Below are 7,149 nucleotides of genomic sequence, written 5' to 3'. Positions count from 1 at the left end.
CCAAATCCCTGCCAAAAGACCACCTTACCCTTCCATCTAATTCCCTTTCCTAACTAAACCTCAAGGGCATCCTAGACATTTCATATCCCTCACAAATATACTATTTCCTCACCTAGAATAGTTATACTTAATGGTTACAAATGGTCACTCAAGTTACTAATATACCATTAACCACTAACCATTAATTAAAGTCCACAAACCCAATTAATAAAATTCCCAAAATACCCCTAGGCTCCTCCCGAGCTGGGTATCTAATCCCGTTGTGAATTTTAATCTAATTAGCTCCCTAGGACCGTCTCGGCACGTGCATCACAAATAATTCACAATTTTATCAACAATATTACATATATTACATTTATGCCCTCAACGGGCTAAAACTACCAATTTGCCCCTAACAATCAAACGGGGCCCACATGCATATTTAATCACCTAAACATGCACCCTAATCACATATTCATTAAATTCACATAAATTAACACAGTATAACAGTTATTGCCCTCCAGGCACACTAATCGAGGCTCCAAGCCTTATTAGCAAATTTGGGTCGCTACAGTACCTGTATAACTTGTGTAGCAATTAGGTTACCATTCTTAATGCCTACTATGTGTTTAAGTTTATCACAAAGATGTATAAAACCTGCATATAGGTTGAGATCTTATATCTTGAAAAAGAATAGGATCGATTTTTGTTAACTTTCTATTAGAATAGGAAGAAGAGATTTATAACTGATTAGTAAAATTAATAGAATGAAAAGTTGATGAAGTTAATACCCTAGGTTTTAATTATTGAATCAATCTTTATTATTGCAAAGTTTATTTCAATTTTAAATCTTAGTTTTAAAATTACTTTATTTTCGACAGCCAAATAGAAAGATAGAATTGGTTATTGGTACTTGATTGATAGTCTCCATGGGAACGATTCTTATTTACTATCTATATTACTTGAATCGATTGTGTATACTTGCACATAATATTTTTGCTATCAAGTTTTTGGCGTCGTTGCCGGGTACTATTTGGTCAATATAAAATAATTGATTATTGTTCTAATTTGGATTCACTTTGACATTTTAGTTAATAATTTTTCTTGCTTGCCTCTTGATTTCAGGGTTAATTTGTCTATGCGACGTCAAGGATTGGTGTCACTAGTGCCTGTTGATCCTAAGATTGAGAAGACTTGTATGAGGAATAGAAAACAGAAAAGGTTGGAGAGAATGGCTCAGAATGCGAATAATCGTGCCAACAACAATGTTAATCATGACAATCTAGTAATGTGGGTAATGTTGCAGTTGAGGCTAGCCCACATTTGAGGATTATGTACTCCCTACTATTATAGGGATACACTCTAGTATTCGTCCGCCTACTGTAGCGGTGAACAACTTCAAGATCAAGCTATTGATTATTCAGATGGTACAGAACTGTGTTCAGTTTAGGGGGATACCTAATGAGGATCCTAATCTACATATCACCAACTTTTTAGAGCTATGTGCTACATTCAAGATGAATGAGGTAAGTAGTGATGCAATTTGATTGAGACTGTTCCCGTTCTCTTTAAGGGATAGAGCTAAAAGTTTGTTGATCTCGTTGCAAGCCAACTCTATTGTCACATGGGAGGACCTTGCCCAAACATTTCTTGCTAAGTATTTTCCTCCTGCTAAATCGACCCAGATTAGGGGAGAGATTAATAATTTCCATCAGTGGAGGGGGAGTCTCTATATGATGCTTGGGAAAGGTTTAAGTAGTTTCTTCAAAAGTGCCCGCATCATGGGATAGAGAAATTGATGTTGGTGCACACTTTTTACAATGGTTTGGGGGGAAACACCAGGACCATAATTGATGCAGCAGCGGGTGGAGCATTTATGAGCAAAAATGCTAATGAGGCCTATGACTTGTTAGAGGAAATGTCCATGAATAATTATAATTGGCCTACAGAGCGTGAACATAAGAGGGTAGTAGGAGTCTTAGAGGTTGATCATATTGCTTTATTGATCGCTCAAGTGACATCTCTAACCAAGCCATTGCAGCCGAATAGCCTCGCCGCCCAAGCAATGCAAGTAAAGAATGTAATGAGTTGTGAGATTTGTGGGGATCTGCATTCTTATGAGCAATGTCCGAGCACTGCTAGTTGCTCAACATATGTGAATAGTTTGTCTTTGGAATAGGCACAAGCTATTGGTACTTTCCAAGACCTTCCCACAACCCTTAGTCAAATACATATACTCTTGTGTGGAAGAATCACCCCAACATGTCTTGGAAAAATAACCAATGATTACAACAACAGTATCCACCTCAACAACTAGAACGTCCCAAATTCCCTAATGTGGCTTAGTGCCTTAATTAGGGGGCCAGGAGGGCAATAACTGGTTAATTGTGTTAATATGTGATTATATGCATGATTATGTGAGTTATATTATTATATGGTTGTATTTGCATGCATGTGGGCCTGTTTCTTATTAGAAGGGCATTTTCCTAATTTTGGTCGTTGATGACATATTTGTATATTTGTGCATATATGTGATATATGTGTGAGACCACATTATTATGTGGATATATTTGAGTTACTCGGCACGAGACTATCCTAGGGAGTTGTTAGGAACAAGTTTCCTAATACGCAACGGAATGGTGGTGGGTTTGGCCCAGTGTACAACAAAATGTTGTAACATATTTAAACTACCTTTAAATATGTGGATCCATTAATATACATACATTAATCATAAGCAAGTAAATAGAAAACATACCTCTTAATGCCTATTAAGTGTCCTTGCTATCTTTTCGTAATCTGAACGACCTTCCTATCCATCCTGCTCCCAAGTACTCACACCAAGATCTTCCACAACGTTCTCTACACCTCAAGAAGTGTGTGGACACTTAGAGAATAAATGATGGTTAATTTGTGATTCTACTTGATGTACTCTTCTGTATCTTTTTTAGGGAGAGATAGAAAAGTATCGTTCTTTTTCACATAGCGAATTCTTGAGTGTCCTAAGTGTTTTCTCAGTCTTTTGATTATTTTCTTATAAGTCTTACTTAAAAAAAAATATTCAAATTTAAAAAAAAATCTGTAACCACCTTACAATTTATCTTTTAATTAATTAATTATTTTATTAATGAAAATATCCAAAAAGTAATTTTTGAATTTTCCATTAATTAATTAATTAATTTAATAAATAAAATAGAAAAATCTATCCTTGAAAATTATGCAGTACACGCCACACACAGTCCATGGACTGTGTGTGGTCGTGTACCACCCTATATTTTACGGATATTTGATTTTTTCTATTTTTATTTAATTATTTTTTCAAACTATTTTGTCAGATAAAAATCTAACAACCTAATAACTAATTCAAATTTGAATTAAATAACTTTTTAACAAATTATCAAATATAATTAATGTTAGGAAAAATTGTTTTGCCTCAATGGAAATTGATAATAATATTACAACTCTATGCAATATATTACAAATAAATAATGATTGATTAAAATGAGTTACAACTCTATAACTGAAAATTACAAATAAACAAAGGAAATGAAGAAGATGAAGAATAAGAAGAGAATAGTAAAATACAACTCTAAGCAAAATGTTACAAATAAAGTAAAGTGTTTGAAACAAAAGAAAAGAAAAGATTACAACTCTTGAACAAAAAATATAAGTAAAAAGAACAAGAGAATAAGAAGAAAACAATACAATAGAAAGATGAGCAGAAATACAAGAAACTCTCACTTACACAACCTAAGTGAAGAGGGTTGGGGATCACCAACTTGAACAAGGTTTAAAACCTTTGTCCAAAAGCTTATTTCCCCCTAACTCAAGCACTAAGGGATCTCTCTCAGATATTGGAAAAGCTTTATGGAATTATCAAGCCTCAAGGTGTTTCTAGCCAAGTGCTCTAATGGATAGAAATGTTGTGTCTTACAAGTGAGCTATAGACTCTTATTTATAGAGTTTAGAGACACCCTTTGAATTTCAAATTCCACCAACCCCCATGGCTGTTACCAATGTTTAATTGGATTAATATGGAATTAAGAAGAAGATTGGAGAGTTATTTGAGTTTTTTGAGCTATTCAACAAAGATTGAAAAAACTGAAAAATTGGTCAGTTTTTAGCCTGTGACCGCGGCCAGAGACATTAGTGGGCGCGACCACTGACCAATTTCAGCACTTAAAAATGTGCTGTTCTTCCAAATGGTTCCAAACCCTCCCAAATGATTTTGTAACTCCCAAAACACATTATTGGGGTTAAAATCATATCTCTAACAACCATATCACATATGGCTTTATGAAATTCATCTCAATATTGTGTAACAACAATTTTACATAATAAAGGGTAATATTTGGAAGTTACAAATTTGTAACACCAAATATGTTACATTATTTGGATATATCTCATATATCTAAATATTGTAACTCTCTATTATATGCTACAATATGTGACACACTTTGTCACATTTATTTAATCTAAACATTATAATATAATATAATATAATATTACATTATATTATAAAATAATATAACAATTAATTATTTGAATAAATATCAATCTTTTAAATTCAAATTCAATTTGAACTTATCAAATTATTATCTCCCACTCAAATAAAGATATTTAATTAATTCTACCAATTAATTAAAACCAATAATAATTTCGAAATTAAATATTTAATTTATTATATTTTTGAAATTATAATTAATTAATTATTTAATATAATTTTGAAAATTAATTTAATTATTTAATATAATTTCGAAAATTAATTTAATTATTTAATATAATTTTGAAAATTACAAAATAATTAAATATTAATTAATTTTGTTAATTACAACTAATTTGTAATTAATTAATTAATCACTATTATCACATATTTGCATATTTGGCCAGAAGAACAAATTTCTTCTTAAATATGTCTTTCAACCATTTTTTCCTTTATATCAACTCTTGCCTTGAATAGTATTGATAGGGCCGCTGTGGGGACCTATGGACCTATAATTCCAAGCTCCAATAAATTTGAGATTATTAATTAAACTCTTTAATTAAATAATCTTAATTTATTAATCTCATGATTACTCCACTATAAATATGAGACTTCTGTAATGACTCACTACTCTAGACTTTTGGACCATTAACGAAACTATACATACAATCCTTAATAGAACTCACATTTGCGAAAATACCATAATTTTATTAAGTAACTTGAAAAAAATAAGAGTTACTTACAAAATAAATACCAAGAAGGATATGGGATCCTATTGTCTTTAAAAACAAAACATGATTTAAAATAAAAAGACATTACATAAATAGTGCAGAAAATACATGTAAAAAGACATAAAACAAAACTACATCCTCGAATCGAATAACGCTCGGCTCCTTGACTCCATTCACCATCGATACACATCCTCTAAGCGGCCACGAATCTCACCGCCTCTAAAGCTATTTTCCTACACATAAAACAAAAAGGAATGAGCCTAATGCCCAGCAAGGAAAATCTAACACATAATCATAAATATAAAATTTCATGATAAACATAAAGACATATCATAACACTTATTATAATGGCCATTATTACTTGGGGTCCCATAGACTAAACAAGTCATATGCCCATGGGGTTAGTGGGGTCCTACTAGCTAAGTAGGTCATATGCCCATAACCCATTTGGGGTCTTGTTAGTCATATGGGTCATATGCCCAAGCCTACAAACATATATACATACATATCATAACACATTTAATAACATAAAGCATAAGATAACATAAACATATAACATATTGATTCTAGCCTATTTTCCTTACCAAAGTTACCGGGATAAGAGGACAGCGTTGGGAATTTTTGGAACACTCCTAAAACCATATATAACAGGGTGAGTCTAATGAAGAAAAGAGATAAAATGAAAGGAATGGAAAGACTAAACCATTGAAAGTCACACTTACCAAAACTTATGTGCTCAAGAACTTAGATTCCCTAACCAAAATAAGAATGAGGTTAGAAGACTGAGTAGAAGACTAAGAGAAGGGAAACATAACATAAAACCAATGAACTAGAGTGTGTTGAATACCTTGAGGACTTGTAGATCAATCTAACCCTCGAACCGAAATACTATGAAATCTTACTTCCCAAAGTGTTTGATAAGCTTAAGATGATTAAGCTTATGATTTCCCCACCCAAGTGTTTAACTCTCACACTCTCCTAGCACTTGCAGCTTCTGAACTTAGAGTAAAAGGTGAATAATGGCTGGGTACTAGGTCCTATTTATAGAGTTTAGGAATGAAGGAATCCTAATTTTACTTGAATAAAAATAATAGCTTTTTAGGTGAAAATAATTTGAATAATCGTTCAGCAGAGGCTGAAGACTCGTTTAAAAGATGCTGGACTTATGAAGAAGTTGAATGGCTGAAAGGAAAAAGAATTCAAAAACATTTGAATTATGTTGAAGGAGGCGATATATCGCCCCCTGTAGGCGATATATCGCCTGGGCCAGTATGCCCGAGGCGACCGTGCATCGTTTCGTGTTTTCCGTATCTACGTACTGCGATATACGCCCCCTATAGCTGCGATATATCGGCACACGCTGATTAATTAAACACGAAATTACACATTTTTAGCTAAGTTTGAATGGAGTAAACATCCTTGACTAAGCCCTCAACGTATTCAAAGCTGCTGACTGATCTTATAGCATTCAAACTTTTACCCTTATTAAATTAAATCCTCAAAATACTTAATCCTTAATCACCCATTCATAACATGTGCTTAAAATCCTATTGGTCCTTATCTAAACCTTATAGTATAATAAATATTATCCTTAATATCAGTCATATAATCAAACCTTAGGTTAACATTAATATTCTTAAACTATAGGTTAAACTTAGAAAATCTATAAGTACTACTATAAGTGTCCAAATAATTCCCGGTCTGAACAAAAAATCCACAGTTACAAAGATAATACTATACATACTATAATACTACTATCTATCTTAGCTAAGTAAAGTTCTTGGACTCTACAACTGCACTCTTGTAATTAAAGACATTTCATTTACTGAGTACTTTATAACAATAAAGTGTCCATTGATATAATCATTACATACAAATTAACCCTCTAATAATGGTTCATTATTAATCGGGAATAAAATTACCATTTTACCCTTTTAATTATATCTTGTTTCCTTAAGC

The 7,149-nt window shown here is 32.4% G+C and overlaps 1 non-coding gene across 1 annotated transcript; it reads right to left on the bottom strand.

The window, feature by feature from the left end:
• Positions 1-1,658: 1,658 nt before the first annotated feature.
• Positions 1,659-1,767, bottom strand: LOC133828375 (small nucleolar RNA R71). Its single transcript, XR_009891000.1, has one exon. It is a non-coding gene; the product is annotated as a small nucleolar RNA R71 (small nucleolar RNA).
• Between the last annotated feature and the right edge of the window lie 5,382 nt (positions 1,768-7,149).

This window comes from Humulus lupulus, chromosome 3 (genome assembly GCF_963169125.1).
Source record: "Humulus lupulus chromosome 3, drHumLupu1.1, whole genome shotgun sequence".
Lineage (NCBI taxonomy): Eukaryota > Viridiplantae > Streptophyta > Magnoliopsida > Rosales > Cannabaceae > Humulus > Humulus lupulus.
The sequence above is the reverse complement of the archived record's forward strand: the minus strand, read 5'-3'. Positions and strand labels throughout refer to the sequence as shown.